The 27,643-nt window shown below is 42.5% G+C and overlaps 1 long non-coding RNA gene across 1 annotated transcript in view; it reads left to right on the top strand.

Annotated features, from left to right (window-relative positions):
• LOC140343714 (uncharacterized) overlaps positions 1–14,248 on the top strand; it is a 74,448-nt gene extending 60,200 nt beyond the window's left edge. The window contains exons 2-4 of the long non-coding RNA XR_011923399.1: positions 10,553–10,711; positions 13,142–13,263; positions 13,947–14,248. This is a non-coding gene — a long non-coding RNA (uncharacterized lncRNA). The remainder of the gene's footprint in view (positions 1–10,552; positions 10,712–13,141; positions 13,264–13,946) is intronic.
• The last annotated feature ends 13,395 nt before the right edge of the window (positions 14,249–27,643 follow it).

The following is a 27,643-nucleotide window of genomic DNA, read 5'->3' as shown; positions in this document are numbered from 1 at the left end:
GTATTCTAGGACCCTCAGTGACTGCCAAGTTTTATATGGGGAGGGCAGCAGAAATAAGCACAAAATTGAGGGTATTTGGGATAAAGTGATATTATGAGGAGGGGGCCTGAAAAGTAGTAGTACAGAGTGCCTACCACTTAGAGATGAAGAGAGCTGCCATTGGTGAGCACAGAATGCTTATCTTTTCAGCCCCTGAACTGTGCCGTCATTCTGGATCAGTGATTGGGATGAATCAGAACACCAAGCAGACAAGCTGGATCTGATACAATCAGAGCAAGACATAGCAGCTCACATCTCAGTGATAGCCAACTATTACACTAACTTTCCAGGACCATTGTTTTTTATCAAATATACAAGCTTTTGAAGTATCTTGCAGCCAGATGGAATGGGGAGGCACTGGTATTGCTGTTATATGGAGTCACAGGGTGGGGGGAAATTAAGCATATTACACCCTCACCCTGGATTACAAATTGTTGTTGTCCCAAATCCAAATATATTTATACATCAGCAATCAAGACAATAAAATCTCCAACCTAACCCTGAATAGAGAGCAAGACCACACAGAAGGAAATTTTTATAAGTTCTCCTAGTGTTACGGTACATAGAACTGTATACAAAGGTACTGCAATATTAAAACCCCTCAACAAACTATAAATTAAAAGACAATCAGAACACACTGAAGAACAGAAAATAAAACCATAGATATATATCAAAGCACCTGAGAAACCCCTTGGAAATATCTAATATTCCTCCCACCTGTATAAAGCAGCTCACATCTCAGGTTTTTGTTGGGGAGCATTGTACCATGCCGTCCTGAAAATAAGGATTGAGTGTTATAGCCCCCAATGATCCAGTCATAAAACAATGAACCAATCGTGTGCACACAATGTATAGTGATGGATACATGGGGTATTGAGGCTCTGGGCAAAACTTACCTGTGGACACAATGTACAACATAAGTGTATAAATCTAAATCTAAGTTATTAGACATGGTGGGAGAGCGGTTAAAATATATCAGGGACAGGAATGTCTATATAGGATAATAAATATTGCCACTGATCACACACATTAGATTGCTTTTACCTCAATGGATTACATAAGTGATCTCTTTTAAATGAGACCAGTGGCAGCTTTTTTTATTGTGTGGCCTTCATATGGCAGATGAAAAGCAATCTGAGCCAATCTTATGGTTTTTAATCTCTAATTTTACATATTTGGTGGGGTTATTGTATGTTCTGTGAATGTATCTATGGATGATCTTCAATGACCACACCCTGTTTGTCCCCTTGAAATCACTACATTGCAACCCATAAATGCCCTTTTAGCCCCTGCTTTACATCCTGCTAAGACCTTATTAGTCTATATTTTGCTTACTGCTAGTACTCTGTACTCCTCTACTTTAAAGCCCCTTGAGCCCCTATTTTGTTCTTTATCAAAGCATACTTTGTACCTCAATATTTCCTACTTCATGTTCCTTTAGCTGCTCTTTTTACCCCAGAAATCCTCCACCTTGCATCATATTAACCCTTGACCATGGTAGCTCGGACCTTCTATCACTTCTCCCCTTTTCCACACAATTTGGACTTAAATTGGCTGGCAATAAGCCATTTATTTAACAACATTTAATAAATAAATAGATAAATAATCTCTTTTAATTCCTAAAAAAGGGCCTTCCACTTCCATTCACGCCCTTATAACCCATCCTATGGCCAACTCCCCTCCTACCTCTCGCTCCAATGCTACTACTGCCCCTCCCAAAGCATCTCCAATTCTAAAAAAACCCTTACCCTCCTATTATGCCTCGGACCCTGTCATGCAGGCCCTGTGCCTAATATTTTAGGGCTACGGCCTCCCTTTAGCCCTACTCTGTTTCCTTAGCCCTGACTTTATTCCTTGTTGTCCTATTTAGCATCAAGTTATGCCCCTCTTGTGGCATGTTAACCTCTCCTTTGCACCTCATTAGCTCCTACTTCATTTCACATTGCATTCCTTTTAGTCACTGCTTAGTGGTTGTTTGTGGCTGATAGCGCCTTCTTCCCCCCAAAGCCTCCACTTTATGCCCCATGGGCCTCTGTTGCACCTGTTTTGCTTTCTGTTAGTACCTAACTTTTTGCTTTGTAAACCCACTGTTAGTAATTCGCATGGCACCTGTTTAGTGGCCACTCTGTGCTTCGTTTGCCCTCTGTTCCATAAGCTTGTACTTTGCACCCCATAACCCCTACTTGCTCTATATTAGCCCATTAATCCTCTAATTTGAGCCTTTCCAGTCTCTGCTTTATGGCCCCATTTGCACCCAGTTACCATTATGTGTCCTGAATGTCATATTAGCCCCTACTTGGCACTCTGTCCGTGCCCCAATAGCTTCTGCTTCATTCCATGTTAGCTCTTGACCCCCAGCTAATACTATATAGGCTGCCTTTTTATAAACTGTTTTTACTTAACTCTCCTTTAGCCCTTTGTTTTTGTCTTTATTATTTTTTCAATTTGCACATCATTAGCCCCTTGTTTTTATTTTTATAGTTCTAAACGTCGCTCCTCATACTTGTTCCCCATAAGCCTATTTTGTTGCATCCCTTGTGCTTCTTTTGTGCCATTTTGAGCCTCTACTTTGAACCCCATTAGCCCTACTTGGTGTCTTCCTTTCTGCCGTGTTATCCCCTAATTTGTGCTCCATGGTCATATACTTTGTCCCCTTTTAGCTTCTACTTTACACCCCGTTAACCCCTAGTGCATCTTTAGTTGCTACTTTCTAACCTGGAAATATCTACTTTGTGCATATTCAGCCCGTTTTTTTCTTTATTTGGCATTTCTTTATCCCCCCGTGAGCTTTATTCTTTCATCTCATTTGTCCTCTACCCTATTCCTTGAAAATCTGAGCATTTAGCGCCTTTTGTCCAGCTTTATATTTTGCTTCATTTTATTTAGTTTGTGACCTATTAACTAGTAATGTTTGCCCTTTACATTTTTCCTCTTTAGCTCTATTTTTCACTGGTGGAACCCCTTGGTTCCCAACATTCTTGTTGGTGCTTAATTTGCACCCCTTTAGCATCTTGTTAGCATACTTTGGATTGTATTTCATTCCAATATTCCCCTTTGTTGTATCCATTGAGACACCACCACCCTATTAATTTGCACCACAGTCACATCTACTAATATTCCATATTTTTACCATCTTGGTGCCCCATTATCCCCTTTTTTACATTTTTTAGTGACCTATAAGTTCTGAGCTTGTCCCACTTAAACTCTCACTTTATTCCCTTTGTCACCTTTTGCTAACTTTTAAGCTCTTTCATTGAGTCTGTCCCTAGTTAGCACCTCTTCTGTCTTTGCTTCTTACTTTTCTTTTTTATTACTTGAGCCCCAATTAGTTTCTCATTACTTGTTTGTTCTGTACCCCTTTAGCCTTTACTGTGTGCTCTGTTAGATCCTCATTTGCTGCCCATTACCTCCTTTTGTGAGACCTCTTTGTGGTCTACTTTGCATCAAATAGTGTGATCCAGAGGTTCATGATCTGACCAGTAAAGGGATGACTCCAAATGGGGACCCAAAAGGGGATCCTGACTACGAACAGGGAGCAAACTGAAAGCGTTTGTCCAATATGAGATTCCTCAGCTAAAAAAGGCGGCAAAGTGGCCATGGTGTGAAAGGAGGGGGGTGAGCAAACAGATCAAACACTAATCCCTAACACTCATTGGTTAATGAGGAAATGCTTATCCCATGAATATGGGCATGCACGGCCAGCCCACCAATAAAAACAAAAACAATCTATGGATTTTTTTCCTTAATACTCAATAACCAGATCACCCCTGCAGCCCAGGGAAATCCACCGCCCCATACTGCGCATCTCTGGCCACACAAGTGCCTGGCATAAGCCTCCATCCTACAGTGCGGATCTTCAACCACCTAGGTCACCCACCACCCTACACTACGCAATGTGGGCCACCTGGGGGCACCCTGTCATTCAAACGTACTCCACAGCGCATTTTTGACCACAATATGTCCTCCTGTGTACTCCACTGACCTGCCTTCCACATTTCTGTCAACCAGAGGATGCACTCTGTTATTCACTACCCTGCATTGTGCATATATGAAACTAACATCACTAATGTACTGTGAGCTGTGCTTTTAGTAATTATAGGAGGATTCCGGAAGACCTGAAAGTAATACCAAGGGTTCTTCTATGTTAAAGGTTGAGAAACACTTGACTGTGGCAAAACATAGTTATGCAGACGTGCATCCCCTCAGACTACAAACCCCTTTACCCCCTTTTTATTACCTCACTAACAACTTTATCACTTAGCCCCCCCCCCCCCCCAAATAAAGACCACAGCATATTTTGGCTAAATGGCCAATAGGCCATTACCAAAATATGAACTAGATAACTTTATTATCTTAAATAATATTAGAGATAACAATATAAATAACCAATATAAACATTACATAAATAATATTGGTGGGTGGGATTAGCTAGGGGTCAGAAGTGAAGAGGGAGGAGAATAGAGGAATTCCGTTCGGAAGTGAGGAACAATTTTATGTGGGAAGAAAATTTTATAGGTAGGTGCCCTCATCATGGAGTCTTTGACACTCTGTTGCAACAGCTGAGGGCTGCGGCAGTCTCACAGGGTGAGGCCTGGTTGCAGGATAGGGTGGCTGCGGTCATTGGGGGGCTGCTAGTGGGCCCCGGTAGTTAGATTAGGGGGGCTGCCCAGTCTGGGGCGCGTCCAGGGATGCTCCTGCGTCTGGGGGGGCTTCAGCAGTGGGCGGGACTTCTGCTCAGGTGGCTGGCGGGAGCCGCTCTGGGCTTGAGTGGTCCTCCAAGAAGTGACGCGGAAGCGGCTACATCCCCAGGAGTTCCCCGATCAGAGGGGGAACACTCTTCATCTGGCATAGGCGTGCCAGGGCTCTGGGATGTCGGCAGAGTCCATGGCTGCAGATCTGCCAGGTAGGTTCTGTTGGGGTCCTTGGGAGGGGTGGGGGGAGGGGGATGAGGCATTGTATTGATTCATCTAGTTGCTGTGGAGGAGGGGCACAGGGGCTGGGTGGTCTTGGGGCAGGTCAGTGGATGGTGGTAGTGCAGTTTGTGTGGGGGGGGGTGCAGAAAGTTTTGGAGGGGCTGCGCGAGGTTGTATGGTCACTGAGAGAGGTGGGGGCGGGGCTAAGGAGGTCGATTTTGACTGTGGGTGACTGGATTTATGTGTGGACAGGGTGCAAGGGGGGTCTGAATTTTCAGTTGGGGGGAGGGAGTGGCAGGTTGTGCGCCAACAGGGGGCCAGGAACCTTCAGACAGGGCAGCAACGGCAGACGCCGTGGGGGATTCAGCGAGAGGGAAAGTTTACGTCTGCTTCGAGGGACCCCTTGGAGCCCACCTAAAAGAGAATGTTTGCGAGTGCAAAGGTTGAATATCTTGATATTTTTTGATTTTTTTTTTTCTCTTTAACTTTGGAGTGCTTCAATGTGGATAGGCCTGTGGGGGATGGGTGGAGAGAAGACAGCGAACAATGCAGATATTGCTTGATTCCTCGCACCTTTTTTAATTGGTTGCAGGCATTCAGCATTCTGGTGTGTGTTCTTGGGGAGTGTCAGCCACGGCTGTGCTCTATTTTGTTAGTTGGATACCATTAGGGAAGCGTACGGGCTCTATGAGGGTACCACAAAATATTTAGTCACCAGAAGGTAGTGCGGCCATCTTTGAGGTGGGACCACAAAGACATTGGTCTTTGGATGCGGATTATGTCGGTGTGGAGGCCTGGTGGCACACAGTTTTTTCAGGCGAGGCGGTGGGCAACAAGTGGTGGATCACTAGCCAGAAAGAAAAAACGGAGTGTGCCAGTTGTTCAACGAGGGCATGTGTAAATTCGGTGGAAGCTGCCATTTCTGCCACGAGTGTTCTGGATGTGGAGGTAGCCGTGGGCTTGCCAGGTGTTTCAGGCATGACGCGGGTAGGGGTGGGGATGGCAGTGGAAAAGGGAATGACTCTGGTGATCTTGGCAAGGATGCACCCCTTCCTAAGTGAGTATCCTGACCGGATAGCTAGGGTGCTGGCGGAAGGGTTTGCAGAGGGGTTTCAGATTAACTGTGGTTTGATTGTAATTCCGGTGGAACCCAGGAATTTAAGATCAGCGTTGTGGTATTCGTCATTGGTGACAGATAAATTGGCAAAAGAGGTGGGTCTGGGTAGGATGAGTGGGCCTTTCTGTGCGCCCCCGATGGGGGGTTTGGTGGTTTCTCCTTTGGGCTTGGTTCCCAAAAAGGAGCCAGGTACGTTTTGGATAATCCATCATTTATCATTCCCGCCCGGGGGTTGGGTAAATGATGGCATTGATCCAGACCATCCATGTAGGGTGGTGCGGATGGGTAGGATCTTTTGCAGGAGACTGGCATCTGTGATGGCTTGTGAAGTCGCCGTTGCATTTTGTGCGCTTGTCTAAGGAAGTTAGGGAAGGCTTGTGGGTGTGGAAGAAACTTCGGAGTCATTTAATGGTAAGGCTATGTGGTTAGAGGGGCCAGTTGCCGACATGGATTTGGCGTTGTACACAGATGCTGCAGGCTCGCTGCATATTGGGATGTTGGGGCGTGGCCAGAGGAATGGGTGGCTGCTAGGTTTGTAATAAACTTAGTGGTGTTGGAGTTGTTCCCTATAGTTGTTCCAGTGGAATTGTGGGGGGAAGCATTGGTGGATAAGAAGGTGAGGTTTCATTGTGACAATCTAGGCGTAGTGCAGGCTAATAATAGTTTGTCAGTTTTGTCAGTGCCAGCGGTGCAGCTGTTGAGGCATTTAGTGCTGAAATGTCTGCAACATAACATTTATCTGTTTGCGCGTCATATTCCTGGGGTGAGTAATAGCTGATGCATTACCTCGTTTCCGCTGGGACAGGTTTCCCATGTTGGCACCGGAAGTGGAGCAGCGCGGGCAGCCTTGTCCGGAGGTTGTTATAGAGGCTTGCACTGGATTGATTGGTAATATGATTCAACAGTCGGTAAATGAGCAGACATGGGGAAATTATGCGGCAGTTTGGAGAGAGTCGAAGCAGTTGTGTATGCAGTTGGGGGGTTGTAGGCTGGGGGTAGAACCGGTGCATATACTGTTGTTTTGGTTGGCACATGATTTTACTAGAGGTGTGTCGGTGGCATCTGTTAACAAGAAACTTGCGGGAATGGCATTTTATTTTAAGTTAAGGGGAGGGAAGGATTTTACCAAGGAATTTTTGGTGAAACAGGCTGTCAGGGGAGTACTGTTTGGTTGGTTATCTGTTTGTGTTTTGTTTCAGGTGTGCGGTCCTGCTTGATTTGGACGGTGGGGCATTCTTATGTTTCGTGGGACACCAGGAGGGCTGAGGTCCATTCAGAAGGCAGGCAGCTGGGCTTATCCAGAGAGGAGGCTAGGGTACCATTGCTCAAAGTTCCTGGGATGTTACAGAGCAGGGGGGTACCGGAAATCCAAAGATTTGCGGCGTTTGATCGTTCTGTAGTAATACATGCGGGGTGGGGGTGTAACAACATGGGTTGTAGATCTATGGGGGAGGTGATCAGGGATGTCAGGCTTTCATTTTTATAGTTAAAGTTGGAATTCCAAGGGTTGGTCATAGTTTGGTCAGATATGGTGGCCAGAACTAGTTGGAGGGAGGTGTGCTCCAAAGAAAAGATAACAAAGCAAGGATTAGGGTTAATAAGGAGGTGAGCAGGTTTGTGGCCCAGAATGGGGGGATTGTTATTCGCCATAGAGAATTGGAGGAGGAGACGTGGAGATACCATAGGGATAGACATATGGTTCTTGGGGTTGCAGGATGGTGTACAGTGAGCTTTCCGGCTGTGGAGGGGCGCTTAGGCATGAGGTATCCCGCCTGGGCACTGTGGTGGTTGGGGTTTAGGAGGGTAAGAGTCCTTTTGGTTAATTTTGGAAGAGCAACCCAGTGGTAGGGTGCCCATTTAAAGGTGTCATGGTAGGGCCCTGAGGCGGTGCTGGGCGGCTAGGGGCCAGTGTGTTATAAAACGGTAAATTATAGTTGGTTGGAGTGGTCTTTACCTTTTTCTAGACCTGCAGCCTGGTGGTTTAAACTAAAGATGGTTGTGAATAAAGTGCAATAGGCCATGGTGGTTTAAAATGGGGGTTTGGTTTGGAGGTTTATAATTATTATTGGTTGAAGAATTGTTTGGATTTATATTTTAATGGTATGTTGATTTATATGGTAATTTATATTAATGTATGTTATTTAAATAATGTTTATATTTATTGGTTATTTATTGTGTTTCTTATTAATGTTTTTTGATTATCGTTAAATAAACATCTGCTTGTTCAGCAAATTCATCACCCAAAGTTTTATTCAAGGAGTAGATATTTAGACAGTTCCCTGGCTACAGAAATTAATGGGCTATCTGTGGCCCAATCAGGCAGGTTACAGACTTCCTGCTCTTCTATGAATTTCCAGCATGCTTACTGCCCCTCACAATCAAAATTTTTAATTAACAAAAGTGTAACAATATATACAGAAAGATGAACAGGCAGAGAAGCACTGATGAAAAACAATGAAGACATCAACAATACAGGAAAACAATGCTATAAACTATTGTCCTACTTTAAACATATAACAGTTTGTACAAATAGTTACTTAGCTTCACTTCAGGAATTTAGCCACTTCTGCTTCTCCTCTCTGCATCCCAATCTCATCTCTGGGTCATCTCATCACTCTGTCTCTCTCCTGGGTCCTTCCACCCTGGATCCTGTCACTGAGGGTGTCAACGCACACTTGGAATAAATTGCACACGAGGAATAAATCGACTCCCTACCGATCCTTGGTCACAGATTTCTCTTTCAGGTCACAAATCATTAAAAAAAAAAACATGGCTTGTTCTGTCCAGTGGTCAGGGCACCATAATATTGGTAATTATTTATGATTGTAAAAAAAAACACAGCAATTCCAATCGTCCGCAGAAACAAGTTGTTGGGTTTATTGACAGATTTCCAGGCTAGTTGCACAGCAATGACAAGTCATGTTCACTTAACTCATCACATGCAATGAATGAACATAACCCATAAACACAATGACATCCATAGAGACTGAGGAGGTTAAAGGACCTTCAAAGTGTGTGGGCATGTGCTATTGGGCAATTGGGCAAATAAACAAAACGTTTGTTACTTTCTTTCTAAAAAATGACTTATCTATTTTGTATGCTACTTGTATATAATAGAGGCTACTTTACATTGTAAGCATTGAAGAATGACACTTGTGTTTTATATATATATATATATATATATATATATATATATATATATATACCCTATGAATTCATCTCTTACTTCAATCACACTGCACTTGTCACACACTCTGAACTCCTGTCTTACATACACTGCACTGGGAATCCCAAAAGTCACTATACACTTTTAATGAATTCCTAAAAATGAGTTTATTCATATTTATAGCATCAACATAGAAGTTGTTGCTGTTTTACTTGCTAGGCTTGCCGTCACATTCAAACGACTTAAAGATTAGTTGTTTACCTTCACATAAGAGTCCCCATTTTCAACAACTTTCAGCCAACCTGACCAGAGAGATAGAAGATTGACTCGTCGCTGAAACATAAGTTTTCCAAGAGCTGAGGGTCGTTTTGGAAATGGTGTAGGAGTGTTTTCCACATTTTCACACGACCATCATAATCTTCGCCCTGAAGTTGATTTGGATAGAGCTTTGATCACTCTCTGAAGCAGCCACTGTATCAAGCATTTATGGATGCTGAGTTCCAGTGCAGCCCTCCTGAAGGACTTTCCTTGGCTTTGCGTGAACGACTGCTCCTTAAGGAGTTCAGTGTTTTCATCGGTGGTGGTAGTAGCAGGCCTTCTGCTGTGCGGTTTGTAAAGAACAGATCCTGTTTTGAGAAATTTGCCACGAATAGCCCATTGTGTTACGCTTTGGAGCAGCGTGATGGCCATAAAGCTTCTCAAACTTGCGCTGAACTGTAGTGGGGGATTGAAAAACTTCTTGCCAAGTGGCAATTTTGCAATGCTGCTCCAATGTCAATTGGCAAGCCATGGTTAAGGGAATGACACACTTGGTTAAGGGAATGATACACTTACAAAAACACTGGAGTCAGAGGATAAATGTGACTGGCAGGGGCCCTGTATCTGTCTGAGTGAAGGGATGGAGAATATTCTAAAATTTAAAAAGCTGCATGTGTCATCCTGAGGGGTGTGTACAATCCCGATAGACATGTCATCCCAAGGGCATATTCATAGTTATTGGTTATAGAATATGACAAGTGGCCTTTACACACACAGCGATCTAATGTCATTGTACACACACACCTCGAGTGGAAACATTTCACAGGCAGCTTTATTTGATAAAACAAACCTTAGTTCTGATTAACTCCACCTGTCTCTCTTTATCATGTAGCACTGACAGGTGACTTCACCTTTTCTCCCAAAAATGTGTTCCCTCATACCTGCCATGGGTCTTCTATCTTCCATCTCCATCCCGCCATTTGTCTTGTAGCCTCAGATGGTGAATATTGGTTTGTGTATTTCTCCTGTCTCACCCTCAAACCTTTTCCTCTCCTACAGGTCCCATTGGGAAGAGAACCATCTGAATGAGTGTCTTGAAGCCCCATGATGTAACGGAGCAGAATTATCCACTTGAGGGGTCACATTCCAATCCTCATCATCTGCAGTGATATCACAAGATTTATTAATGTTGAACTCCTGCTAAGCTGGTTTTGGATGGTGTGTAATATTAGATATGTACTTTGTGATCTGTGTGCCTGCTGTGCTGTTTCTTTTTTTCTCTGCATCCCACTTTTGTACTTAACCTCTGCTGACTTCCATCCATCTCCAGGGGTGCTCCAGGTTGAATGTCCCCATACCTAGGGTCCTGGTTATTATGTGCTACAGTTTAGCCTTTATAAGTTTTTCAGGGCTTAATTCTGTCCATCATGGTAAAACCTTTTCCATGACTCCGCATGAAGATGGTGCTGGGTAATCGGCACCATATTGCTTAGTCCTTGTGGGCTACTGTTCTTGTACAGTGGTGGAACTGAGGTCCCTAAAATATCCTATTTCTGTCACAAAGCACAAGGCTTAGGTGACACTCATTTCCAGGTATAGAGGTTATGGGGGTCATTCCATGCATGTGTTTCTATAGTCCCCTTTTACAATATACTAATATACCAATATAGGGTGTGTAAATATGCCCAGCATCTGTGTCCCCTGGCCTCGCATCTCTGGCGTGTGAACATTGGGGATGCAAGGCCATGGGATGCAGATGCGAGGCAGGCATGCGAGGTGTGTATGTACGTGCAGGCGGCGTGCGCTGGGGGTGGGACAAGCGGGTAATTTTAAAATTTTAGTATTTTTAAATGTTAAATGTACAGCTGTGACATTTAAAAATACTAAAATAATCTTACCGCCAGGGAGATTAAATAAAAGGAGTCCTTAAACTGATCCTTTGCTAGACATAGTTCTCCTATTTAATATGCATTGGAGAACAATGGCTAGCAAGGGATCTGTTTTAAGGACTGCTCTCCCTTGTATACTGCTGGCTCCCATACCCTTCATCCTCCTCTCCTACACTTCCCTACTGAATAACAAATAAGTGAAAATATTGTTTTGGTTTGATTTCTGCTTTACATCCCATGTGTGACATTTCTCACCTCGGTAACCAGTTATGTAGAATTGTATTTTCTATTTCAGAGTGAACAATCGTTACGTATGACACAAAGAATAAGAAACTGTGGTAGATTGCTGCCTACAGTGAGGCCCGTAGACATACAAGGATAGGCGCAGGGCCTGCAATGATAGAGTGTGAGGCCCCAGCAACAGGGTAGGAAAGGGTTATTTGGTCCGAGGGATGTAGGGGGGATAGTGCTAGCACGAGATTTGAGGAGGAGGTGTTTGGAAAGAGGGGGGTTTAAAAGGAGGAAGTAGGAGGCCCTCTTTTAAGATAGACAGCCTAGAGGGAACACAGCATTCTCTGCCCACCCTCCCTGCATTTGGTAAGTTGTTAGGGCTTTTATGGGTGGCGGTTGGGGTCTTTAAAGGCAGGGATCCTGAACATGAAAAATGGTGCTTTGTGGTAAGAGGGATCCTCCGTAGTAAGGGCCGCTTTATGGAAGCATGTTGGTTATGGCTCTTGAGGCAATGCTGGGTGGCTAGGGGCCAAGGTGGTGCATTTGGATTGGAATTCTGGTGGAGTACGGATTATGCCTTATGAGACCTGCAGCCTGGTTGCTAAGGTTTAAAACAGTACTGTTGTGGTGTTAATATAAAAATGGGGGTTAATTTTGGTTAATTTTTGTATTATGGTTATTAAGATTGTTAATGTAATTGAGGTTGATTTGTTTGTTATTTAAATTGATGGTTATTTATGGTTATTTATTTATTTATTGTTTAAATAAATGGCTGCTTGCCAGCCAATTTAAGTGCAACTTGGTGTTTGTGTAATTCGTTGGCGGGGTTGGTTGGTAAGCAGGTTAAGGGGGGGGGGGGGGGGGGGGGGGGGGGGGGGGGGGGGGGGGGGGGGGGGTTGAGAAGGTGGTCAAGTTGAGGGTTGCTGGTATGGTGAAAGAGCTGGTAGGTCCGAACTTCCCTGGTCATGTGAAAACACCCTGCCTGATGAGGTGACAGATTATGGTAAGCTCCGATGAAACTGTCTGGGGTCACCACAATATCTCGCTTTCCTGTCTGGGGTGGTCGGGGGTATGTCAAAGTGGAAGTTTCCCTTTCCAAGAGGGAGGTAGAGCAGAAGTGAAGCAATGTGAATATATACAGTACAATCAATTCCTGCTAATTAGACCCAATAAAGAGTGGAGATTTTTCCTTCATGGTTGTATCCATTTATATGTTTGTCTGCAATTGTGACTTCATCATCAGTAAATATTCTTTGACTGATCTCCGATTCTCTTGTCATTGTAAATACATTTCACTATATTTTTTTTAGACAATAGAAGTTTATTTAGCAGTGGCTGAAAGCTTAAAACTTCTCTTCCATTTACATTTTTAAGGCAAGGTTGGGGACTCTTTTCTTCGGAGACCCGTATATATGGGCATCCCTATTTTACTGTGTGCCAGGATAAGCTGGAGGGGTATTGGTTGCTCCAATGCTGACCATTGTGTAGAGTTGTTGATATTGAAAGGTGTCCTTTTTTATGGTTTGAGTCTCGTTTTGTGATTGAGCAGCCAGCAGGCCCCTGCCAAAGATGTGTAAAGCCAGAGGAGCCACGGTTTTTTTTTATTCCTTTTAGCTTGTGCACTTGTGAAGTAGGACAAGTAGTACCTAGGTAAGTGTGAAGCAGTTGTAGCTCAGTGAGTATGTGTGTGGACTGGTGTGCTGGAGATCTGAGTTTGAATCCCCGAGCAAGCTAGTCTTCGGTGCAGTGGCTGACCCCCTCTGTGGTGACAAGGGCTGTGGGAAATGTTTCCATTACCCTGTCCCACTGTGAGGGGGTTCAGGCACTGTAGTGTGTGTGTGTATATATATATGGGGTGAGGCCAAAAAAAACCTAAGTCCCACTTTTTGAATAGGCTGCCCTGGTAAGACAGCCCATATTTATTGTAGTTGTTGCAATGATATCACAGACAATGGACCAGAAGAGGCGGGGGGTCCACAACCTAATGTGCTGCCCACAGGCATTACAGACCTCAGCGGCCTGAGACTGGAGCGGACTGGTGGGTTGTCCATGGCCTCCAAGCTTTCACTGAGCGATTTGAGCATGGGTTCTGCAGGATCCGAGGGACTATGGTGCTTCCATCACTGAATGATTTATATCCGCCCAATTCACTCAGAGATTTGAACTCAAGTTGACTGCTTTTGTTGAGTGATATTTGTCCGCCCAAACTCACTCAGACTTGACCTGGGGACTACAGGATTTGAACTTGTGTTTATGGCGCCCTTGTTACTGCTCTTATCCACTGAGCTACTTGCCTCCGCTCAATGATTACTCTGTTCTTTCTTCTATTTCAGAAGTGGAAAGTCCTCAATGGGGAAAGAAAAAAGAAGAAGAGAGAAGCGAGAAGCGAACCTGGAACCTTTGAAATCATTGCTGGGCCATAACCTTGCTCTTAAAGCTCTGCACCACAGCCAAGTTCTAGCTTTCAGTTTAGCAGCCAGCCTCTTAAACATCACAGACTTGGAAATCAATGACATTTAGTAATAAAACACTTATTCTGTCACATACATGAGAATAAGTGAAATGTGGGATTTGTGAGATTTTTTTCTTCCTAATTGGTTATCAGCTAGCTCATTAAACATCTGTTGATCACTGATTGGTAGTAGTCAATATTGAGGGTGATTCATGGTGTTAGAGGGAGCCTTGGCTCCATGATAGGCCACCAGGATTGAGGGGGTGGATGACACTCACTGTTTTCAATCTCATTGCCATCGCTGATACCAGGATTCAGGAGGTGGATGAGACTCATCGTTCTCAATCATCTCATTGCCATAGCTGAAACTAGGATTCAGAGGGTGGTTGGGACTCATCGTTCTCAATTTCATTGCCATAGCTGATTGATTGATACCAGGATTCAAGGACTGAATGAGACTCATCGTTCTCAATCTCAGTGCATGTTCATGTTGTGTGTTTTATGACATTCAAATCCCAGGGCAGGATCTCATTTCTGACTCTTGCTCAATAGAGTGGATAATGACTTCCAATGCAGTTCTCCTTCTTCACATATTGGGCGATGTCTTAGGATAGTCAGTAACTCTAGTATTGAATGATAAGGATCCACAACCCTTCTGTGAATCTTCCCAAGATTGGATAAATTAACACTGATTTTCTAAAGGAGGTCAGACTCCTTTAATTATTAAAAATCTCTGCTCCATTCTGATATTTGTAAAAGGGAGATCTGAAGGTCACTTTGAACCACACTTACTTCTGATTTAAGCACAGCACTGACGGCACTCTCATTAAGATCTGGGTTTAACCTCCCAAGTCCTGGGAGCATTGTACAGTTCTGAATTACATAAGCTGTGGATCCCCTGTGTACAAGAACATACAAAAAAGTGTCTGGAAGTAGACACTCCATTATTTCCATGGGGTCTGCGCTTAGACTCTACAAAGATATACATTGATCCACTTGGGGTATTGCACTGCACCTATTGCAGGTGCGAGATAATTAAGACAAGACTGGGTGTCCAAAAGGCACAGCATACAAAGCACCAGCACCAGCACCAGCACACCAGGGCGTGGGGAATGGTGTACATTTATATTGGCACAGCACGAACTTAACATTTCAGGATTTTATCAGAAGAAACATACACTGCTTGTGTCCCCCTTGGGGGGATGGGGTCTGCAGGGGTCATCAAAAGATGGCTAAATACATTTATTCACAGGTGACTTCACATCGGGAACAACACCTATAAAGGAGATGACAAATTTCTTGGCAATCAGACATTTTATGATTTTTTTCATCCATGTAAGCTCACAGGATTGGCTGCTGAAATTTTTGTACAGGATCCCATCTCACTTATCAGATGATATGTTTAGGTAAATTTATTTGGCATCCAAGTACTCATGATGAGGAATCTGATCACTGTTCATGGGGCTGATCACAACCTAAGAGGGATTACCTACAAGGACAAAATGTATATTTTATGCAGGACAGTCTAAAACTGAAACAAAACCTATATATGGATTTCTGGCTACATCACTCTGTACCATGTAACACTTTTTACAGCAAGGATACATACTACAGCAACTGCGGGAAGCAGTGGTATGGGCGCCCAGGTGTCAGGTTTATCCATGTCATTGCAGCCAGCATTGATGTTTTTTATGGAACTCTTCTTGCAGCTGATATATTAGAATTTGTTTACTGTATGATTAGAAAATTTACCTTTTAGATAAAGAAGAGAAGCAGGATGACATTGTAAGGGTTTTGGGGTTAGGACCCCCACACCTGAAGGCCAGCGAGTGGAGAGTGGAAAGAGCTTTGGGCTCAGTATAACAATTTCATACAGATTTCCCACTCACCTCCTGTGTGATTACATCAAGAAAGGAGAAAATCAGATTTCAACTTACTGGTAGCTCTGTTTCCAATAGATGTACTGCACATCACAGAAACTCATCACCAAAACCCCTTAAATGGAAGTTCTTCTGTCAAATGGTCAATGTCTATACGTGAAAGTGAGTGTCACCTAAGCCTCATGCTTTGTTACAGAAATAGGATATTTTAAGAACCTCCATTGTACGGGAACAGCAGCACACAAGGACTTAGCAGTACGGTGCCAATCTATAGAGAAAGGATTCCTTTCCATCGTCTATGGGGCAATGGTGGTACAATAGGCATTAGGCTGTAGGGGGCACCACCTGTACTTACTGGCAGTCAGAAGTGGTCAATTCTTGTAGTCACACCAGAAATCACAGCTATGAAGCCTGTAAAAAAATGCTAATGAAGTATAATAAAAGGAAACAGGAAAACAACCTGGGACAAAAATAACTGGCTGCAATACTACACTACGTGTGCTGCAGAGAAAACACACAAGAGTAACTACCTATAACCAGCACCATCTTCATGGGAAGTCATGGAGGAGGTTTTACCCTGATGGACAGGATGGGGCCCCGAGAACCTTATAAAACTAAACTGTAGCACATTAAAACCCGGACACTGGGTATAGGGACATCCAACTCGTGGAGCACCCCTGGATTGTATGGATGGAAGTTAGCAGAGGTTAAGTACTACAGTGGGATGCAGAGAAAAAAAAACATTGAGGGAAAGGCTATGAGAAATACACATACCAATACTCACCATCTAAAGCCACAAGACACATAGCAGGAGAAGGGAGAAAGACAAGAGATACATACATACATACACGTATGAGGGGACACAGGGGAGGTACATGAATACCAATAGAAGAGGCAGAGGGGTAAGAAAGAGGGAAATACAAAAGCCCAATAAAGGAGAGACATAGAAGACACAGAAGCCCCCACAGAATAGGGAGGAAATAGATAGGGTAATTTTATTGATGAGGTTTAAGGAGAAGGGACGTATAGGGTCAAGTGAAATTGAAGGATGAACTTTTGTACTTTTAGTATCCTGCACTACTAAAGGGAACAGGAAGAAAAAAAAAATATCAGATCCCTTCTAACAATCAAGCATTTAAAAAATTGAACGAAAGGTAATTCAAATCTCAAAGTAAAAGAAAGAAAACTATATAGCAATAAACATAACCAGCACCTCGAATCACAACAACATATCCCTGCTGTAGATTTTAGAATACATTGGAAACTTTGTGTTATGTTCTAATACAAAGCCATAGCTTTGACAGGCAGGCAGCAACATCAGAGGCTAGAGTTTCCTCCAGTCCTTCAGTGGGGCAATGGACACCCAGTCCCAGCCAGTGGCATACCCAGCAACCAGCAACCACTGCACTCCTGCCAAATCCACCTCTGAAGGGGGTAACAAGAAATATTAGGGTTCCATGGGGAATGTGACGTGACGTGTCATAGACATAGACATAGACGTGTCATAGACGTGAATACTGTTACGGTAAAAACAAAAAAAAAAAAGTCTGCACCCACGTACCATACTGCTATTTATTCTTTTCCCAAAAGTGCCTAGAAATTTAGACAATGCATTTTTATTAAAAAAAATATTAGGTAATCCTGGAGTCAGAAGTTCTACACATGAAGGTTTCAACAGGTTATGCAATCTGAAGTAAGGGTCTGGACAATGGTGAACTGGACAATATGTTCGGGGCAGATGTGCAAACAGATATGACAGTAGGCAGTATATACAGGAAAGGAGAACGAAGCGTAAAAAAAAAAGGCAATATATGAATACCAGGTCAGCAGTACTATGACAGCAACAAGTTTGTTTTGGAGAAGCGTTTTGGGGGCTGGGACAGTGGGAAGTTTGTGCAGTACAAAAAAAGCTAAGGCCTATGTCTGGATAGGAGAGGAGTATGGATTGTACAGAAGATGAAAGAAGGTGGATGTGTGTGTGGGGGGAGTAATAAAGATGTGGGTACCGGGGCAGAGAGCTCATTGAGGTGTTGCAGTTTTAAGCTGGGGAGGGGAGTGAAGGAAGGCATATGGAGGCAGCAGAGGTGTAATGAGGGCAGTCAGAAATCACCTTTAGCAAGCTCCTGCTCAGCCTTGGGAGTCTGCTTGAATCCCCCAGCATAGGGTTGCCCCCGAGACTTAATGCTCAAGAGTTGGCATCTGCGGATGGGCTGACAGAAGACCAAGGGCACACAGATTAAGCAGTACAAGCACTACCAGGCAAATCCAGAGTATAAAGCCAAGGTCATACACAGGCGATAAATCCATCAAACGGGGTACAGAGGGAGTAGGCACAAGCAGAGATAAGTCTAGGCTGCATATAATTGATGGGTCAGGAACAAGCAATGTCCAGCAACAGAAAATCACACGAGAAACACTCCGGCATAGATTAGCCTAGCTAAACACTACAACAAGCACAGATCACTGGAAGCAGAGAGGCTATAAAGCCCCAGCAGCCAATGGCAGCACAGGAGTACTAATTGACTCCTCAAATCCCCTTCAGCTGTGCAAAGCCTCAGAGTGTGTGCTGGGGATGCCGAGAAAGTATATTTCAGGCTGCACAGCTAAAGGGAAACGGAAGATGCTGCTTTTTCCTTGCTGCTGCAAATGACACCACTGGAAAGCATAAAAAAAGATACTGTGGTGGAGCACAGCACAGGATTATCGGCCCCACCAGCATCCCCAGGGTTGTTAGCTTGCCTGGATGATATCTGAGAGGTGGCGGGGAGAACACCATGAAAATATTGGGATGCAAAGCGGAGAACTCGTGTCTTTGGAGGATATGATATGGATCGCAGGGATGGTGTCCTTCCGACTACTTGCTTGGCTGGGGGGAGATGTGGAGCTGCAGGGAGGGTGGAATGACAGCAAAGAAAGCAGGACTGGGTAATAGAGGGGCAAAGGTGGTGAACATAAGGCAATATAGAAATGACTCAACAATGGTAATACAAAACTGACATAGGCATTAACCTCTATAGGAAGTGAAAATGGTGCTGTGTATTTAAAATACTCTGGGCAAATATTAAAGTGGGTCCCCGTATGCTGAAAATCATTGATGTGAGGAAGAGGGGTCTCAGCAAAACAAGGAGCTTACATATAAAGTCAGGTAAAACATGGGGACATAAAATAGGGACAGATAATAGTGCTGGCCTTTTTCCAGCCACTACATGGCAACTGCATACCAAATCTCCCAAACCAGCAGTGTATCTCTACATGTAATCAGGAGAATAACACACTGACCAGAGACAGAAAACTGGAAGATGAACCTCAGTAAAACAGCTGGGACTAAACAGCAACCAGCAACTGCTGAGACAAAAAAAATCCAAATTTGGTGTGTAATGTACAACACAGCTTACCAAGTTCAGTACATAACATTAATCATAGCATATGCAATGCATTGCTAAGGAATTTGGAACATACAACAATACATGGGGGGTGCAGCAGTCCACAGTATGTAATGTGCAAGCATCTACAGGACTATTTAGGGGAGAAAACACAGGAATTGTTATACTCTGCATAAATCCATTTCCTTGTGTCTGAGGAACACAGCTTCTACTTCAAAAACCATCATCCCTGGGACAGTGGTTGACATAGCTAATGTTGGGCCCTTTGTGCAGGACTGATATGGGTGCCCTACCTATTTGCTCTGCCCATCCTACCCACCTTCAAGCACTGCCCACATTCACACACTGCCCCCACCGACTGACTGACACAGTCCGGTACAACTGAGTGTAAGAAATCAGGATGAGTGGGTTGGATTGACAGAACTGACCCACCCAAATGATCTTCCTGCGGGTATGCTTAAGTGTTATAGAGCAGCAGTAAAGCATAGGAACAAGCGTTCCTCCGCTCAACTGTATTGCATAGATTTCTTTGACTAGTCTGATGTCTGCAGGGGTGAGATCATAAAGGAGCAGCAAAACCTGTGTATTGCACAAAATCCCGTAGGTCCAGTGTCTATCAAATTGAGCTGACTAGTGAAATCATTCTACCCAAGAGTGGGGAGTTCATTAGTATCAAAACATTCATCAGCCTGGCTTTAAAGAATTTTAAGAAATGGGGTCACAAGTTTAAAACTTGTAAAAGTACAACAAAAACAACACATTGGGGGTTTTGTTTCAAAATGAAGTCCCCCTAGAAGCCCTAAACTGAACATGTAAATTGGGAATCCCCGGGACCACTTACATAGCATAGGGAGCATTGTGCTGGCACCTTAAATTTATAACAGCCAGCTCACAAAACTATACCTGTCATAATACGCTTCCCTTCCTTGAATCCCAATTTCTCTGAAATGGGGAGGTGTACGAAAGTAAAAATGTTGGTGTAAGTGGGAGACAGTTGCAAATAACATCCCCTAAAATGTCATTACTATGGCATCATTATAAGTTAATAAACTCTACCTATCAAACATGCTGCCCTGTACACATATCTGTCGGCTTACCTTCGGGAAATAAACTGAAAACAAAAAAATGGCACTTACCTTTATTCCTGCAGATTTCTTTATGGCGCTGGTCCTTCCCGTGATCCGGCCCTGCGTCCTCCTGAAATTCCTCTTTGTCCTCAGCGATGGGCGCCGCCATCTTCAGACTTCTCTTCTGTCTTTTTCTTGTCTTCTTGGCACGTCAACCGTTCTCGCACTGCGCAGGTGAAAATAGAAAGAGCCGATCTCACTGCGCTTGCTTAAGTTTGGCATCTCTTCCCTTCTGCACATGCCTGAGATTGGGGAAGGCACAGGAGGAGCACCCAGAGCCTCCCAGGATGTGTGACGTAGGTATCCCGGGAGATCAAGACTGAAAGGGAAGGTGCTGTTTAAAAAAAAAAAAAAAATCCTCAAAAAGTTGACATTGATGTGTAAACCAATACCTCTTGAGAAATGGATTGTCACATCTAGGGTCTATACGTAGTGATGACCAATTTATGCCTTCAGGCTGCACCTCTTCATCTGTCACTGCCAGCCTCTGATGTCATTTGGCAAAAATCAGTGTCTTTAAACGTGTGCCATTTTACACGTTTTTGTTGCCATGAGCGATCGGAATCTGTGATTGTGGTAAGTAGCCCTCTATAATGACAGTTTTTTTTTTTTAAGCACAATGCACTCAGGTAAAGGTGTATTCCACTGTGCGCTGGTAAATGAATGGACATGAGCAGACAGGTAATGGGGCAATAAGGTAGCCAAAACGTATGGGAAAATAAATTGCAAACTAGATGCAACTGTAGTGCTAATTTAGGGCTAACAGGATGCAAAGGTGAGTCTTGCTGGGTACAACAAAGGGGCTGATTGGGAGCCAATAGGGTACAAAGTATGGGCTTAGAGAGTGTTAAAATGACACAAAGTAAGGGGTAGGGGATGCAAAGCACTGACAGCAATGTAGGGAACCAAGGGGTGCTACTACTAAAAATGAGGGATAAAGGTGCAGGTAGACATACTGAGGTGCAAGACCTACACAACTAACTGGTCTTAGTCCCATGGAGGTGAAAGCCTCTCAGTTTTCTCAGTCCCTGGTCAGGACCCTCATTTGGGTCCCTATTAAGACTCTTCCAATCACATGCCAAGTCCTGGACATCTGGGTGCTGCTTTTATGATGCAAAGTGGAGTACAAAAGGGTCCCTTTATGTTATTTTGTAATATTGGCAACCAATAGCAGTGCATCACTCAGGAAACAGCCAGGCAGTCCAAAACAGTGTTGTTTATATAACTCAAATAAGTATTTTTCAGCATACAGCAAACTATTACATTGCTTTTCATTACAAGTATGGTAGCAAAAAGAAAATAAGGCGTTGTAATAGCCCAGTCAAATACCAGACCTAGATGTGAATAAAATGCTGAGGTGGACCAAGAGGTCTGTGCATAAACAAATGTCAACTAATCTAAATGAACTGAATCAATATTGTAAAGAGGAGTGGACCAAAATCCCTCCACAATGTAAAAGACTGATAAAGGAAGAAAATGATTAGTTCAAGTTATTGAAGCTAAAGGTGAATCTACAAGCTATTCAATCATGGATTCAGATTCTCGAGATGAGCGCAGCAGCTCGTATTGGGCGAGAATTATCTGACTTGTGTATATAAGCTTTATTATAAACTGCATTAGCAGTGCAGCAGGTAATAAATATTGGCAGTAACTGATGCAAGATCACAGATGGGTGAAATCAAGTTTATTAGAATGGTGCCAATAAGAACAAATAATGTGAACAAAACTGTGACAATCCAGAAAATAACAAAACATCGGCAAAAACAACTAACAAACTTATAAGAACCAAAGGGTACGCAAGCTCAGGTCAGGTGAGGCTCAACAGTTCTAAGGAGAGGAACTAGGATGAGGTCACACTGAGGATGCGGCAAGGACTCAAAGAAGGGTACACCCCTAAAAAAGGAGCTCCCAGCTGCTTGCATAATAAGTTATTCCTGGATATAGCCATCTGCTGGTGGCCAGTGGAAGTTCATTGTTACTAAGTATTCGGCGCCACCAGCAGGAGAGGCAGATAACCATACCAGCCTTAGTGCTACAGTCATACATCAGATGTGGAAAACGCAGAAGAACAATTACTTTGTGAAAGCTACTTCATCTTCTGTAAGAAGGAAACAGAGGTCTTAACACTCCTTGTATTCTATCTTCTCTTTTCTATTTTATAATATTTCTTGAATAATGGCAAATACATCCAGTCACCCAAGGGCTGAACTGGCTTTGTTTAAGATTTATTTTTTACTTAAGTTACTTAGATAAAGATGTACAATTATTAGTTTGGGGTCCCAATGGTGGCACAGCCAGAGAGGATCCAAGAAAGTAGTCTTAGAATGTCAGGTGAAGAGGACTTAGCTTTTAGGTTATGATATAGGTGGAACACATATTAGTAGTTGTGCATCTGACTGACCGAATTGCTAAGAGGGTTACTTCTGATAAAAATATTTATTAAAAGAAACATAGGCCTGGAGCAAGCGAGGTAAGGAAGCCTAGGGGAAGGCCTGCATGACTGGAGGAATAGTGCAGCAGACAGGTAAGAGTGAATATGAGTTTATGGAACATGCATGTTATTTTTGAAGGCATGCCATAGTTATTAGTTCTAATGAAAAAAGTTCTGAAGGTCATTTGACCATTTGTCTTTAGTGGGATAATGGGGATCGGGCAGGCTGGATCCAGAGAAGGTCTGCAGGATTCTGGTATATCACAGTCAAGGAACATTAAAGCCCTAGGGATATGATTATAGATGTAGCAGCACAGATGGCTGTGATGGGACCAGGTTATTAGAAAAATGTCCTCCTTGTCACATGCTAGATATTGTTAGCCTGCCCCATGTTTTAAAGGGTAAGGACCGAGAAGTGCTGAGTCCAGGGTTATCATACTTTTGCGATTTCAAAATAAGTCTATGCTTCAGAGTGCATTGACTCAGGTTAGAAGGCACTAAAAGGACCTCAAAGGTATCTGGCAGTAGCACCGCATAGATAACTTAGTCTCGATACTGGAAATATGCTGGCTTCTTATCTTGGACTTCATTCAACTACATTCCTGTTTCCTATGAACAAATCTGGAATGCATTTGATTACAGAAAGATGGCAATCCATTGAAAACGTCAAACATTTTGTAAGCTTCATAAAGCAGTTTCTCAGGTTATGGCAAAACTGAATATGTAGAAATCTACCTTATTTTCTATACTTTCAATCACATCAAGGAGGGGGCACAATGACAAACCTAGGAGGCTCCACACCAGCATGTGAAACTGCTGTCAGTGCTTTCAACTGTTAAAACTAAAAAAAAGTTTGCCTAAAAGTAAGACAGAGCCTTAGAGACCCCTCATCATTTTATTATCCTTGAGAATACACATAAACAAGTCTTTAACAGGTATTGTATTTTATACACTTCCCCATCATTATGGTGCTGCAATGTTTAGCTGTATGGGGTTAAGTAAAATGTCTGTTACCTAAAGGTTAAGAGGGATGTAACTACTTCCATTTGTCACTCGTTACATCAGGACATAGTGTGCATGATGGATAAATTCAACACTACCTTAACTGGGCATGAAAAAAGAATACATCATATAGAACACAAAATGGAGGAATTTTCGCAAACTTAGTGGATGCCCACCAGGTACAAAATGCTGATATCGGTTGGCCTAAAACCAAAATGGCTGACATAGAGGACCGTTCACGTAGGAACAATATAAAATTCAGGGAATGCCTGAAACAATTTTACTGTCATCATTACCAACATTTCTACGGTCCCTATGTCAAGCATTACTGCCTACCGCCACTGACTTTGATCTATCAATAGAGCTCACGGGATTCCCAAGCCTTCTTTTTTTCCTAGAGATGTGTTAGCTCAAATTCACTTTCTGTAAATTAATGAGAAGCTAATGGTGGCTGTGAGAAACATAACTCACCTGGAGGAATCTTACAGAGGTATACAATTGTTTGCAGATTTGTCTTCCCTTACTATACAAAATCGTAAGAAGTTAATGCCTATTACTAAGCTCCTAGGAGAATTGCTTATAAATGGAGATATCCTACTAAATTGCTTGTTCTGCACAATGGGAAAACTCATGCAATCACCTCTGTGGAAGGAGTGTACAATTCCTACAAGAAAACCACCCTCATTCTAATGAAACTGCAGACAGTCCTTCAAATGATCCCAGGAAATTGGATAAGGAGTGGACCTAAACCACTTGAATATGTACCGTTTTGATTATACCTCTTGGTACTGTTTCAATATAAAAACTAAAATATAAAACTTCTTTCTAACATCTCGAGAATCACTAATTAAGATTTAATTTGTGCCCAAGTGTCTGGATTACAAATCCAGTTGTTTACTGTTCCTAGTTTTTTAGAATGTTTCTTTTTTGTTTATTTCTTTTTATCTTAACTCATTTTGGTTCTACTACAACAATGTTGGTGTTTTTTAACCACACAAGTCCACAGAAGTTTTGGAACTCTATCAATATTATCATTACACCCAATATGGGTACATTGGTACATCCCAGTGTTCAGCTATTCCAGCTGGAAGATTTCTTTCAATGATTTACAGTTTATAATTGATTATACCTACGATTACACAAGCTTTAAACCAGACGCATGGGTATACATATAATATCTATCAATGCTCATGGTTTAAATAGCCCATTTAAATGCTCTTTAGTACAAAGAGAAATTCAGACTCTGGGAGACACCTAAATGGAATTTAAAATCATTCCTGCACCTTTATTCTACTACTATTTTTAAGAAATCCTGTGGTGTTCTAATTGCGATTAAAGACTTTTTGAACTTTCAATATAAGGCTCATGTGACGGACCCTGATGGTCCTTACGTAATCTTGATTTGCAAACTTGAATCTCAGATCTACACTTTGGTGAATTTATACGTACCTAACTATAAGCAACATACATTTTTGTGTAAACTCTTCAAACAAATAAAACAAGGTTCGTTAGTTATAGGAGGAGACTTTACCAGTATTCCTGATTCTCATATGGATACATCTCAAGCTAAAAGAGCAGCACAAAATTTTAAGAATTTTTTGATTGAACACGAAGCATAGGACGTATGGAGATGTCAACATGGTTCTGAAAAGGACCTTACTTATTTTGCTTCATCACATCTTTCTTATTCAAGAATTGATTTTTTTCTTACAGATTTTCAGTTACTTTCAAATGTACTGACCTGAAAAATTGGTATGATAACATGGTCTGACCATGCACCGATTATTAACGATGTTGATAATCAACGCCAAGCTCCTGATAAATGATGGCGTCGTAATAGTTTTCTTCGTAATAATTCTAAAATGCGAGCACAAATTAATCAGGCGCAAGATTTGTATTTTTCAACAAATAATACAGAGGGCATAGACCCATTTAGTTTATAGAATGCCCATAAAGCTTATATGCAGGGAGTTTTCATTAAGATGGGGTCATATGAAACGAAGCAAAGGTTGCACCAAAATCACTGAAGTACCTAAATCCATCTAGGAAAACATTCACATATATCTACAACTGTGGATCCTACAACGGGCAAAAGCTGGTATAGTCCCCAGGGCATACCAGAGGCATTCCATAACTTTTACCACTATAATTTGAAACTAGATACTACTGTACCTCAACCCACTCCACAACTGATAACTGCTTTTCTGGATTCTGTCCTGTTGCCAAAATTATCAGGTGACCAGATAAAATCTATATGAGCTTAATTTTCAGTATCCGAAATAATTGAAGTTATTGAAAGACTTCCTGATAATAAATCACCAGGTACTGATGGATATTCCAACGAATATTACAAAATGTTTTTAAACATGTGTTACCCCCAATTCTGGTGAATGTGTTCGATGCTACAGCTAAAGCTGGTACTTTCCTGCGGAGATTCTGCAGGCGATTATTGTTACTTTACCTAAGCATGGTAAAGACTCTACACAAACCAATCAATACAGACCTATCTCACTAATAAATTCGGACATTAAAATCTACGCTAAACTTTTAGCGACTAGACTTGTGAAAAGAATGACAAATATAATTAATCCTAATCAGGTAGGATTTGTGAACACCAGGCAAGCCCTTGATAGCACCAGATGTTTGATTATCAAACATGTAAAAATACATGAAAAAAAAAAAAGTCCTTCTCTGCTGTTCTCTTTAGATGCAGAGAAGGCGTTTGACCAGGTGCATTGGGGCTACTTGTCTGTTGTGTTGGACAAATTTGGCTTTATCGGATGGCTTAAACATGCCATATTAGCCTTATACACCTCGCCTAGTGCTAAAGTGTTCACAACAAGCATTTCTCCATCACCAATGGGACACGACAAGGGTGTCCATTGTCACCTATAATAATTACATTATTAGTGGAACCCTTGGCAGAACGTATCCATTCTGAGCCAGCAATTCAGGGAATCAATGCACTGAATAAAGAACCTAAAATAAGTTTGTTTGCGGATGATATCATCCTTTTGCTAACAAATCCAAAAATGTCTTTATTGGCTGTTCAAATGGTGCTATCCCATTTTAGCACAGTTTCCTACTATAAACTCAATGTCTCTAAATCTCATGTTTTACTCCTACAAATGTCACCTGCTTTGATTAAATGCCACCTGTAGAAATAGAACTGTCAAGAAATACCTAAATTACCTTCTCTAAATTATTGAATTTTGGTATTTTGAAAAGCACATTTAACCTGGGTTGTGATTTGGGTGTGTTGTTTGCCTAAATACTAGTCAGTAAAATATGCACCACAGAGTATTGGGAGGAATGCCAGTTTTATCTTCAATTCTCTAAATCAGTCATTCCTAACCAGCCTCAATGACAGCCTAAATCAGCCATTCCTAACCAGGGTTCTGTGAGACCCCAAGGTTCCTCCAGCAGTTTTCAGGGGTTCATTGAGCTGTGGATAATTGACCTTCTATTTGCTGGTATCTGCATAATTCTTGAGACAAAACCATGTGGCCAAGCCAGCAGCATGACATCAGAGATCATTTAGCGCTCTGTAAGGGAGGCATTCAGGTCACCACTGTAAGGATAACATTCTTCATTTGGCCACTAATGTAACGGGCATTTTCCCACAAACCAAATGAATTCGTTTTAGCAGGGGTTCCATGAGACCTGAAAATTGTTTAAAATGGGTTCCTATGGGGTAAAATGGTTAAGAAAGGTTTCTCAACTAAACCAGCTGCATGGCACTAAACTTTTACTGC

Source organism: Pyxicephalus adspersus, chromosome Z (assembly GCF_032062135.1).
Source record: "Pyxicephalus adspersus chromosome Z, UCB_Pads_2.0, whole genome shotgun sequence".
Taxonomy (NCBI): Eukaryota; Metazoa; Chordata; class Amphibia; order Anura; family Pyxicephalidae; genus Pyxicephalus; species Pyxicephalus adspersus.
Note: the sequence above shows the minus strand (reverse complement) of the source record. Positions and strands in the feature narration are given on the sequence as shown.